A 14135-nucleotide genomic window follows, 5' to 3' on the forward strand; every position below is an offset into this window, starting at 1 on the left:
ATAAGGTAAGTAGGATACGGAAATCTAGCATTTCGAAATTAAAGTCGAAATATTTAGAGATTAAAGTCGAAACATTACGAGAATAAAGTCGTCCGTAGAAGAGTGTGTGTGTGTGTGTGTGTGTGTGTGTGTGTGTGTGTGTGTGTGTGTGTGTGTGTGTGTGTGTGTGTGTGTGTGTAAACAAAATAGAAGCTTTTTACTTTTATCTGGGCTTTCAACAAAAAAAATTCTACAGGTGCTATGCATTGCCATGGCGTTGCAAAACTCAACATCCGCCGGAGTAGGCACCACAACCCTGGTCCAAACTTTATGTGGCACGTTGACTCGAATGTTTTCGTGGGCCGAGGCCGAGAACACTTAACAGTAACCATACTGTCTCCCTCCTACTTTCTATATACATTTTAAGTGCATGCATCATTCTGTATACAATCATTTGGCCGGATCCCGTGATTTCCTCAGATCTAAAGCTCGATGACTCCTTCCAGTCTGAAAAGTATTTTCACCTATTCCGGCGCATTTTGTTATGAATCGGATCCGAAACACTCGCTCTACGGCAGTGGACGCGCACCGTTATGAATGCCTGTGCGGCAATTATGTCAAACAAGGCAAGCACACACACAAAAATAACTTCTACGGAAGACATTCTCGTAATTTTGACTTTATTCCCAAAATATTTCGACTTTAATCTCGAAATTTTATTCTTTAATTTAAGAAAAAAAATCTTTCTTTTTTTTCTTTGCGGTTCAGGGCTTCCGTAGGTAAGCTACGCTCTGTTATCTACGTTTATTAATTTTTGAGACAATTTGGTTGTGCAATAAAAGCCAATCTAGGGGTTGAGTATTGGATATGTTTTGTTGTAATGCATGATTGTTTAGAGATAATGTGTCTTGAATAATGCGTCTTGAATAATGCGTTAGAAAACAATGTATTTGACATCTTATTTGCTCCCCTTGTTGTGTGGTTACAGTCTTTTTGTTTTTCTAAGTTGTTTCCAAATGGACAGAAATAGAGTCATCCTCAACTGTCCATTTCCCATAGCCTACACATGAAGATAAACATAAACAAAAACTTATGCAACCAGAGAAAGGACACTGGTGGCAGGAGTATTATTATGCATCACTCTGTCAATAATGGTTCCAAAGCAGAAACAAATCCCAAAATATCTCTGAATAGACTGGATGCCATTGTCAAGGAAAAGAAAACAACCTGTATGAGTATAAACAAATGGATTGGTAAACACGGTTGTTTTTGACCTATTATGTAGTATTAGTCCTTGCATATTTCTTTTTGAGGCACTGTGATGGACATTTTTTCATTGAATCATTAAATTAAATGAAGCTGAATTTAGAAACGGTACAATTCAGCAACCAAATATTTAATTTTAAAACAAAATGCTGGAAATGAAGGAAAATACTTAGATAATGGCTAATAATACGTAATACTTGACACATATTATATACCAATCATATATTTTGCAGTAAGCATTTTCTGTCTTGTAGGGCCTAAACAGGGCTTGACATTGACACACACCCAATACTGCTGGATTTTAGCAGTGGCGTGTAACGCAGTCACTCCTACTATCCACTTTGGCGGGTTGAATTTTATATTTACTATTAATTTTTATTTTGTAGTCTTTTATAAAGGCATCTGAAATAATAAACTAAGTGCAATTTAGTGTTGTCAAAAAGATAAATATTTTCAATACATATCGATGCTGAAATATATGAAACGCGTAATATTAATTTTCCGCAGAATAGATAAATAGAAAGCTGTGCTTTCCTTCTCTCTCATCTCTCTGACAGCGAGTTACACACAAACCCACCTCCCCTCACTCACTCGTTTCATTTGCTCCGGATGAGTATCGTTGGTGTTACAGGGTTTGAATATCGGCGTGGGATTGCGTGTATTGTGAATAATTTTACTCAATCCCGCAGATTTGTTCTCGCTCCCAAAGTCCAGCACATAAAGCCGCCTGTCAGCACTAAATTGAAATTAAAAAAACTAAATTTTGCTGCTTATTGCGCTTAAACAGTCAAATACACACAAAATAATTTTAAAATGCCCATCTTGGTAAGTATTCACGTAAATACAGTCAGTTATGTTTTAGGTGAACTTAAACAGTTGAGATTAAGAAAGAAAACACATGTGTAACGGTATAATGGATCTGTGTGTCAGGACTTCAAGTGATAGCAGCCTAAATTATGAGATAATATTAAAAATATCTATATGGCTGTTTTCTTCCATGGTATCGATGTCAAAATTGTGGCCTGTGAAAATGCTGAGTTGGCATGGCATTAACTTTTTTGCTCACCAGCTACTGTTGACTGGTGAGCAAAAAAGTGTATGTCAAGCCCTGGTTGTAACAATGGCTTTTGTGGATGGATCCATTGAAACCAAAGGGGTTTAAACCATTACTAAAACAAGGTCTAGACTTAGCAGGTAGATAGCATGCGTGAAAACATATCACAAGGTCAAAGAATAGACTACGATAAACAATGCATGATAAGAGAAATGTGAATGCTGGCCTGAAATTGAATGTTTTGACTTGAGATAGACTAAAGATGAACACTTAAGATCAGACACAAATCTGGATATGGAAGACATTTCAAAACTAACTTAAATGTCAAGTCTCTGATGCAAAATACTGTGGTTAGGATGGAAAAATAAAACCCTGTACTTAAAGAGGTCAAACTGTTTGTGGGTATAGTTATGATTCAAGCTGGACACAAGACTATACGCATAACTGTAGGTGAGTGGAGGCTGGCAAAGTCATTGCATTCAACTTTTTCTTGTTGGGTCCTTTTCTGAGATTTTGTTGACAATATGTTCGCCTTTTTAATGCTTAAGAATAGCATGCAAATAGTTTCATTATGAAGCATATTGAGTGTTGCCAAAATGTTTTTTGAAACACTTTGTTGCCAAAACCTTACTAAGCCCACAGGTGTAACATTTTTGTTGATGTGTATTATTAACATTTATGTAATGTTATGTAAGACACTTGTAACTTCATTATTGGTTTATAGCTTCAGCAGTTGTTTAAAGTACAGCTGTCATCATTCATGAAATGACCTCAGGATTTCTTTTTGCCTGTCGGCTGGCTGTCGGTAATTCTCTGAATGGTTTAACTGTGAATTTGGCATAGTGACATGATTAGCATGCATCTGCTGTTTAATAATGTGCAACGGCCAGAACAAGGAGTACCTATCTAACAACAGTAACTGTGTCAGTGGTAGCGCATTACACGCAAACCTCTAATTTAAAATGTTCTTAAGTTTATTGGTGTTGAAGGAAATGTACACTATGTGACTTTATGTAAAGTGTGTTTTTGACTAATGCTCTTTTGCACTAACTAAAAGCTTAAAAAAAAGAAACGTTTGATCCAGTGGCTGTTTGGCAAATGCTGGAGCAAAACTTTATAGCATTTTAATTATAACCAGTAGAGTTGTAGAACAGGCTAATCATATGCATTGGGAAAGAAAGCTGTCAAAGGGATACTCCACTTTCTTTTGGAAATAGGCTAATTTTACAACTCCCCCAGAGTTAAAATCCATTCAGCCGATCTCCGGTTCTGGCGGTACCTCTTTTAGCATAGCTTAGCATACATCATTGAAGTGGACAAGACCATTAGCATTTCTCAAAAAAAATGACCAAAGTGTTTCGATAGCTTTCCTATTTAAAACTTGACTCTTCTGTAGTTACACCGTGCACTAAGACCGACGGAAAATGTGAAGTTGTGATTTTATAGGCTGATATGGCTAGGAACTATACTCTCATTCCTGCGTAATAATCAAGAAAACTTTACTGCCGTAGCATGAGTGCAGCAGGCGTAATGATATGACGCAGCCCCTGAAAATAGGCTACTTTCCGTCAACTGCGCTGCGTCATATCATTACGCCTGCTGCACTACTTCAATGATGTATGCTAAGCTATGCTAAAATAAGTACCACCAGAACCGGAGATCGGCTGAATGGATTCAAAAACGGTAAAACTCAACAGTTTAACTCTGGGGGAGTTGTAAAATGAGCCTATTTCCCCAAAAAGTGGAGTATCCTTTTAGCTGTGAGTGATATGGTTGTTTGAAATAACACAAAAATTGATTGAAGAAGCCGTAAAAAAATCATTTTAATTGAAGTGTCAAAGGTAACAATGATTTCTATTTCTTTCTGCTGTGTACACACACAGTACTGTTAAAAAAATTGGACTGTAAGTTTTTTAAATACTCTTATGCTCACCAAAGATTTTATTTGATCAAAGACACAGTAAAAAGGTGAAATATTTTTACAATTTAAAATAACTGTTTTCTATATTAATATATTTTAAAATGTAATTTATTCCTGTGATGCAAAGCTCAATTTTCAGCATCATTAATCCAGTCTTCAGTGTCACATGATCCTTTATAATTCATTCTAATATGCTGATTTGGGGTTCAAGAGTTATTATTAACAATGTTGTATTGCTTAATATTTTTGTGAGAAGATGCATCAAGATTCTTTGATAAATAGAAATTCAAAAGCGTTTATTTGAAAATCTTTTGCTGCATTATAAATTTATTTACTCTCACTTCTGATCATAATTATGCATCCTTTTTGGGGACACCAAGTTTGTGTGTGTGTGTGTGTTTGTCTACCTGGCTATTATGCTGACAAGGATAGAAATACCAGTAAATTTTGACCTCATGGGCACTTTCTTTGGTTCACATGAGGAAAACAGCTTATAAATCATACTAAATAAAGTGTTTTGAAAATCTAATAAATTCCAGAAAGTTTTCTGTGATGGGTATAAATTTAGGGGTTGGGTTAGTGTAAGGGGATGTAATATACAGTTTGTACAGAATAAAAATCATCATGTCTATGGGAAGTCCCCATAAAACATGGAAACCAGTTTATGTGTGGGGGCAAACAGTTTGTCTTGTAACAAAGAAAGCGCTACCCGATGAACTCACGATTATTTTGGATGCTTCTTATTCAGAAACAATAACTTCCGACAGGCCACCTTAGTGGCTCCGACGTCCCCGTCCCCCATTCTTTCATGTGAGTTTCCTGTCTTGTGGCGCGCCACTGGACCTTAAACAAGGAGCCTGATCTGGCTCTCGTCCCATTCAGGAATCAAGACAGTGGACGAATAGTCATTCTCTATTTACTATGCAGATCTCCCTCTTATTCTCACACTCTCTCTCTTTCTTTGCATTGCCAAATTCTGGCTGTCTTTGTTTACTAGTAAAGGGGAGGGTTGTCCTTGGGTCTTCCTCCCACACATAACCACCCTCTCTTTTTGAATCATGTCAAAATCAATGACAGGGTCCAAGCCTCGGAGTCACTATGCCGAGACTGTCCCGCCCTTGCCCCCTCCTCATCCATGACACATGTTCCACAGCACGTACCTTGTCTCTCCCTGCTCTCGGTTTGGCTCAGACAGAGCAAACAGTGGTTTGATCAAACAAGACGACAAGTGATTCCGAAAGATTTCTAGCTATGACAACAAACACAGTGTCTGTAGGCAATACAGAACTTGTCTATGTGTATCCAATCACTTTATTATTGTGATGTTTACTAAAACAGAGGAAATAATATACAGCGATATCCAAATTGTTTTTACAGTTTTGTGAACTGCAGAGCCATGACAGATAACACAATGACTATAAGGCTTTAGGCTTCTCTAAATAGTCTTATCTATCTATCTATCTATCTATCTATCTATCTATCTATCTATCTATCTATCTATCTATCTATCTATCTATCTATCTACAGACTGAGCACAAATAATTATAGGTGCGTTTAAAAGCAGCAGCCTATCAGTGAGTACCGAATTGAGTCGAAATAGTCTTGGTTATTGGACCCAAAGTCCGCCTGTGGCTTTTGATTCCCGAACCACACCCGCACCGCAAATGACAACGTAAATATTATTTCACCCGTTACAACAAATATTAGCGGATCACCCGTAAGGTACCCGGCTGCATGCAGGACTCTGCTATGATGACCCCTGTCCACCGTTGAAAGCACCTACAATGGGCACACAACTATCCGAACTGGACCTTGGATCATTGGAAGAAGATTCAGTTCAATTCACATTTATTTGTATAGCGCTTTTACACACACCATTTCCAAGCAGCTTTACAGAAAATGCATGAGTCCACATTACAATTTAGAGTGATCTGTTATCAGAGGTAATTGTTTAAGTTATGTATTTCAGAAATATACATATACAAAATCACAGTTAGTGAAAAAGATATTAATTTAAACAATGTAATAATGTAGTGCAGAAACAATGAGCTCATTGAAGTAATGAATATTGTGTGTTAACAAATGATTATGACATTTAGAAAAATGTTGCATTGCTGCATGTTGATTCAGATAATTGCGTTATCTGAAGTCTTGGCGGGGGTTGGCGCTGTCTCTTCATAGGTGTTGGGGATCTGAAGTCTTCATAACTGGATCCAAACTGGAGCTGACAAACTCTCTAGTTACCTCAGGATGGGCATAAAACAGAGAAGCAAATAGAAAATGATTAGCGTAGCTGCTATTCATAACATTACATAAAGCAATTCCAGAGTTTAAGAGCCAATTGTGAAAACGCTCTGCCTCCTTTAGTGGACTTAGATATTCTAGGTACTATAAAAAGCCCAGAGTTTTGTGACCTTAAAGATCACCTGGTCCGATGAATCCTATTTTCTTGAACATCGTGTAGATGGCTGTGAACGTGTGCGTCGTCTAAGTGTGGAAGTGAGGGCACCAGGATGTACTGTGTGATGACAACAAGAAAGTGGAAGGAGTGTGATGCTCTGGGCAATGTTCTGCTGGGAAATCATGTGGATGTAAATTTGACACGTGCCACATACCTAAATATTGTTGAAGAACCCTTCATGACAATAGAGTTTCCCGGAGGAAGTGGCCTCTTTCAGCAGGATAATGACCCGGCCACACGATCAGGAATGAAGAGTTCAAGGTGTTGCCCTGGCCTCCAAATTCCCCAGGTCTCAATCCAATTGAGCCTCAAGAAGTTCAATCCATCAGCGGGTTGGCACTGTTTTGGCAGCATGTAGAGGACCAACAGCATATACAGTGTTTCGGCTCATCAGCATATACAGTCATTGTCAGAATTTTTGGCACCCTTGGTAAATATGAACAAAGCCTGTGAACATAAATTTGCATTGTTAATCCATTTGATGTTTTATTAAAAATATTCGCAAAAATCTTGAAATTTGAAAATTGGAGGGAGGGGGGGGGGGGTTCTCTCTCTCCAGATCCTTCAAATTCCCAGGTCCGTGTTGGTAGTTCTTCTCTTCAGTTCAACCGACTCATCTTCTATATGGTTCAGTTCATAGGACTGGGATTACATCACAGAAGCTTCACTTTGTGGTAGATTTCTAGCAGAGGTAGTCAAGTTTTAATTTTTTTAACTTTTGGGATTTGATAGAATCCATGATCATGTGTCTGAACAAGATGACCAGGACCTCCGGCAGAAAAATAGGTCCACAATTTCAAAGATCCATCACTATATTTAATAATGGGCATGGGGTACTATTTATCCTTCTTTGCACCAAAGCCATCTTGTGTATTTGCTGCCAAAAGGTTATTTATTTATTTATTTTCATCTGACCATAGAAGGAGTTTGCTTTTGAATGAGAGCAGAGAATATTTCTTTTGTTCTTGAAACCCTCCCAAACAACATGTGGTGATGTAGGTGCTGTTTATTTTTATTTTTTTTGACCCCAAGACTTGGGCTATAATCCTTGGAGAGTCTTTGTCCACTCAAACTCTCCTCTTCGCCGTGCATTAAGACAATATAGACAAGCATCTTCTTGCAGGCAGATTTGTAACATCTTTAGTTAGCTGATGACCTGGGTCTGTGGTGGAATAGTGAAGTTTGATGTGGAATTAAACTCGAGGTTCTGTGGGGTACGGACTGGATTGATTCCATTCCTAGAGCTTCCGAACAAATGGGTTTTTGGGGTTTGGACTGATGGGTTAGTGAACCTGAGGTTACCCCGTAAGTCAGTCCTAGCTCCTCCTGTCCAATTTTAGGGAAAATCGGGTCCATCGGAGACATCCAATAGATTTTTTAGGCACCGAAATAACACCACAGACACAGTTTAATCACCATGTGAAAATTTTATTGTTAAAAGCTTGTTAAAAGTATGATACCCCGGTGTTTTGCCAGATGAGTAGTTTATCTATGTATCATCTTTTTACTCTTTTAATTCATTTTATACCTGTATCTCTTTTAATATCTTTTAGAATGGTTTTAATGTTCAATGCTTTTATTTTTTTAGTATTTTCATTCCTTTCTGTAAAGCACTTTGAATTGCCATTGTATATGATATATGCTATATAAATAAACTTGCTTTGCCTTGCCTTGCCGTATGGATTACTTTCATCATTTCATCATTGTTTTACCACTACTTAAAGGCCATGTTGCAGGGTTCATTTTTCAACGAATTTGTGCAATTTGCTTGTTGGTAATAAACATTTAAACTGTTATCCATTGTATTTTATGTTGTTGGGTATCACAAAACGGAATATAATACGAAAAAGTAGGTACTATCTTACAGCGGTTTGCAACGATTCTCCTTTCCCCCACAATGCATTCCATTACGTCACCTTGGGGAGAGAATTTACCAAAGACCGCCTTGAGAGCATTGAGAGTGACTAGAGAGAGACGAGTAGTAGACGAGATTATTCAGATGGCAGATCATAGATAAATTAAATAGATAAATACATAGATATGGATAGATTTCCATTACACGAGAGTAGATGTTAAAACTTCATGCTGATTTGTACTCGGCTTTCGCCAAGATAATCACCAACTAAGACGTAGCTTTACAGTAACCTATGCTTCTCCATCCATTTACGCTTCTTTCCATCTGGTGACGTGAATCTTCTGTCTGGTGTTAATACAGTGTATTGGGCGTCAGCACACACAACGGCTGCAACCACAGTGCGGTCCCCCATAACAACCCTCTGGATTGAGCGGAGTAGGGAACATCTCTAGGGTCTTCAAGTGGGCACCTTCCGTCCTCAGTGTTTCGTCGACTAGCCCACGACACCTCAAGAGGGCTCGACAGTGACTCTGGCGTCCCAGAGTCACCCCCCTCCGTCCCCCACTCAACTCAGCCCAGCTTACTGACCTCTACTTCCCTCTTGCTGCTGAGACCTAACCACAATCTCACAATCTCTCCGCAACCCAACCATACGCGCCAACCCGTTTGACTAAGGCTGTCGAGCCCCACTGGTGCGTTAATATGCAGTTTCAGTGGCAACGGTTCCGTATGGCATACCACCTACCACAAAACACAATATCTGCCCAACCACCCGTCATTCACGCAATATACACAGGAACGTAATGACTGTAAATACTATACAACCTATACAAATAAACCAACAGTTGCTGCTGAGACCTAACCACAATCTCACCGCAACCCAACCATACGCGCCAACCCGTTTGACTAAGGCTGTCGAGCCCCACTGGTGCGTTAATATGCAGTTTCAGTGGCAACGGTTCCGTATGGCATACCACCTACCGCAAAACACAATATCTGCCCAACCACCCGTCATTCACGCAATATACACAGGAACGTAATGACTGTAAATACTATACAACCTATACAAATAAACCAACAGACCTTTCAAGTTTTCAAGAATTCTACGAAACTGTAGCATGGCGGCCTGTACACAGCCAGCTAGAATCTTTCCGTCTCAACCACAGCCAGTTGCTGCTCCTTTCTGCTGCTTCAGATAAGTTCTTTACTGTACGACGCAACTCTTGGCCACTGAATCCGACGTCTCTGAGGAACCGGGTTGTAGAGTGTGCCACAAAACCACGACAACCCATATATAGATATATAGATATATAGACTAGATATATAGATAGACAGACAGATATATATAGATATAGATAGATAGGCTAGTATATGCGGCAACTGCACATCCAATGGCACGGGCACCTCTGACGTGCGACCAACTCTACGCTGTCAATCTACCTACAATATATTTCTATTTATTTATATATCTAGCTGCTAGCTATCTATGCTAACGTTATGCTATCTGGCTGTCTGCCTATCTCTCTCTATACCGCTCAAACAAGCACCTGCCAAACACAGCGACAGACACGCGGCGGCTACGTTTGCAACAACATTTTCACCGGAGGAAGAGATAAACGCTAATGGTGTGTTCACACCGAACGCGAATAGAGCGTCAAATACACGTCTAGTTAGACGCTTGAACATTCGCTCGAGTTCAAATTTTTCAACTTGCGCGGAAGACGTTCGAGGCAAATGCGTCGCCCAATTCGCGTCATTCGCGACGCCCGGCGCGAATGATGTGTCTATTCGCGTCTTTGCATTGACTTCGTATGTAATCTACTCGCGCAAATAATTAAATTCGCGTTCGGAGTGAACACACCACGCCCATATAGCTAGCATGATGCCTTCTATTTCTAGATGACAAAGACAAAGTTTACTAGTACTACGACGCTATGACAAAGGTTACCGGTACTTATCTGAACTAATGTCATGATCACTGCGACTAGATAAAAAAACAGATTTTTCACTCGGTGCTATTCAATGACAGTAGAAAAAAATATGTGTCGTTATTGTGCACTGCTGCTCGTAGACTAGCTCCAGTGCTCATTGCTGCGTTGCTAAATGATAGCAACTCACCAGGGGCCTCATTTATAAAACTGTGCGTAGAATCCTTACTAAAAGTGTACGTGCGTGCGAAAGCCAAAAATGGCGTACGCAAACAAATATTCAGACTTATAAAACCGTGCGTACGCCAGAAACTGCGCTGGATTCACTTTATAAATCCCAGTTAGCGGAAGATTGTGTGCACTTGCGTCTCCTCCCCGAAACAACCATATATGGAGCTTACAATGCCTAGTTTTACTATGCATATCCTCATCTGCATATCATTTGCATATGATTATTCATCCACGTGATAACATGTTTAACGCTACAAGACATTTGGAAAATATGAAATACGGTTGTGCCGTCACACTAGTTACATTAATAAAAAATAATTTAGTAGCCTATCCTTGCCTTGTTTTTGAATAAATAAATCAAATAGTGTAAAATACATTTCAGAGAAAGTTTTTCTTAATCTTTTCCACTGGCCAAAGAGTATTTTTAATTGATTTATATTTTTAATGGAAACAGGTAGACCTTGTTGTGCATTATTTGCACGAAACAATTTTCTCAGACAATCTGCTATTATCATGATAAGCAATTATCTCTGTAGTTAAAACATTAAAACACAGCATGCCAGAGGAAAAGAGTTCGAAAGCATTGCATCCACAACAAATATTTATATTTATTGAATATAAAAAATGTTGTAACTTCTCAGTAATGATTTCATGTAATTTAAGTGTCTAACTCCATTAATCAGAATGGCATATTTAATCTAAATGTTTATATCAGAAGTAAAACATAGTTTAAATCATTCTTTTATTTATTTAAACTGTTACTGTGAACATGCACTGTATTTATGATTAGGACTTATAATGAAGATTTACGGCTATATATGCGTCAGTTTCATTAAACGGCTCAACGCGCTCGCTGGTGCGGACATTTAAGAAGGGATGGATGTTTGCTTCATGTGATAGGCTTGGTGAGTAAAATTATATTTGTATTATCTTTCTGTAGGCTATATGTATAATTTTCTTTAGATTTTCTGTCTAAAGGTGACCAAAAGGATATTTAACTCCAGCTCACCATCGGTGTCGCCAAACTGCTCCATCTCCAAAACGTTCGTACGCATGGGTCAGAGTTTGCGTGCAGGTGCGCAAATTTTCCCGTCGAGTTTGTTTTTATAAATCACAACTTATGCGTCGGAAGTGGCGTACGCATCTTTCAGGGCCAGTTTTGTGCGTACGCAACGGTTATAAATGAGGCCCCAGGACACTTCACTAACTCTCCACTCATTCTCCTCGGACCATGTATTTAATTGGCTTTGACGGCCATCAGTTCTTGGCAATTCCTCATTTGCCCTCTCACGTCTGGCAGGTTTGAAATTACACGGCTGCGGGCCATCATACATGTTGGCTCTTGCCACCTCTTCCTCATCCCAGTCAGTCGCCATAGTTCAAATACTAGGCTGAGGCTACCTTTCCTCCACTTCTCCCCAACGTGACGTCATCACCGAATTGCGTAAAAAAAAAACGTTACTACCAAAAACGTAAAAAACTGGTCTTTAAGACCATTTTTGAGACATTTTAAAATGTATATACATATCTTGAGTGATTTATGTACCCATTAATCAACAGTGGTGGTTAACCTGCAACATGGCTTTTAAGTTTCTTTTGTCCCTCAGTTCATTGTTGGTTGTTGTCTGTACACTAGCACTGTAACGGTCATCAGCTGGAGTGCCCTTTAGAGCCACCAGAGGGCGCTCCACGTCAGATTTTTTGTTATTCCCTCACAGACTACATTTCCCATAACTCACTGCCTGGATTCGTCATCACTGATCACATTCACCTGTTTGTCATTACCTTGTTTAGCTCACCCCATTTAAGCCTGGTTTTCACATTCAATCACTGCGTAGTATTGTATGTTGTTGCACTCATATACAGTAAAAGAAATGGACACAGCGACCCCCTTGATTTCAACAGAGAAACGTGAAGCCCATTAGAAGCACTCACTTCCTGATGGCTGAGCGACTGTGCAGGCTCAAACTGAGCTTGACGACGTAGATGTGACGTGAGCAACCTGTCTGACAGTTGTAAATTACTCTATCTATGGGCTTCTCCCTTGACTTTATGCCTCCATGTCCCCCCGATTGCCTCATAGACAGTAAATGCCTGCAAGCTACTCCTCCCGTTTATACAGTAATTTCTCTACTATGCGACATAGAGTCACGTGGTTATGATGCAATCGTTATCCTGTTTTTACAAAAACGGCTTCTACGGGGCCATAACGTAAGATACAAAGTAATGGAGCCTTTTATACATTGTCGTGTTTCTTTAGAAATAAATAATGGACAAATTAAGTCTTTGGACGCCTCAGATGTAAAGTTATTCGCTGTCAAAGTGACGCCAAAATGAATGGGAATCAATGGAATGCTAACAGCAGGTGATGGTCTGCTACAATGGCGGCCCCCAGGGACTCTGCAGTTTCCGGCTGATAGATTACCCTCTTGGTTGCAATGCATCTTTTACCCCTTTTCCACCAAGGCAGAGCTGGTGCTGGTTCGGAGCCAGAGCCTAGTTTCAATTCGGTTCTTTGGTTTTCCACACGCAAAGCACCAGCTCCGAACCAGGAAAAGTGGTTCTTAAGTAGCACCAAATCATTGCTGGTCTAGAACAGAGCCAAGTAAGAACCACTTGCGTCAGGGGCTGGGGGCGGGGTTACCGTGACCAACAAGACGAATAGAAACTTGTGACCGCCATTTTTAAATAGCAGCTAGTCGAGCTAATAGCAGCTCGATTATAAATATCCGTCTATGTAAGTTACGGCAAGCTGCACAAACGCGCTGGACTCCGATGTATTTTGTAAACCCATGAGCATCCATAGTATTGCAACGTCCGTTATTGTTGATGGCTTGTTCGAGATGCATCGGAGCGGCGCGGACCGATCGGAGCTGCGCGGACTGATCGGAGCTGCGGGAGTGTTTGGAGAACATACGACTCCTTGTGCTTTTAGATCGCTATCGCAGTGCTTTGATGTCATGCGGAGATCGATCTGCGAGAAGCCGATGCATCTCGAACAAGCCTGGCGTACTGTTTAGCGCTACCGCACTAGCGTTGCTGGGCAACATGAGACGTATACAGTGACGTAAGATCTGGCTCTGTTGTGGCTCTCTAGCCGGTGGAAAGGCAAATCGGTTCATATTAAGCTCGTCAGTCGAACCCACTCTGAACCAGCTTTGGCTCTGGCTCTGAACCAGCACCCGGTTCTTGTTGGTGGAAAAGGGGTATTTGAGCATTTCTTTGGTTCCCTGTATTTTCAGTTTCTTGGACTCTCTGCCTGTCTCTGGATTACCCGTTTGCCTTGTTCCCAACCTTGTGTGTTTGTTTGTTTGGACTGCCTTGGATTTCGTCCTGTTGCCTGTTCATTTGATTACGTGTCTGGATTACCCCATCTTATTAAAAGGTGCATTTGGATCTAAACTTTCTGGTCTCAGAGCAGTTCGTGACAGAAAACTACG

Source organism: Siphateles boraxobius, unplaced genomic scaffold (genome assembly GCF_051911475.1).
Source record: "Siphateles boraxobius isolate OS27281-9 unplaced genomic scaffold, OSU_SipBor_1 130, whole genome shotgun sequence".
In the NCBI taxonomy this organism is placed as follows: Eukaryota; Metazoa; Chordata; class Actinopteri; order Cypriniformes; family Leuciscidae; genus Siphateles; species Siphateles boraxobius.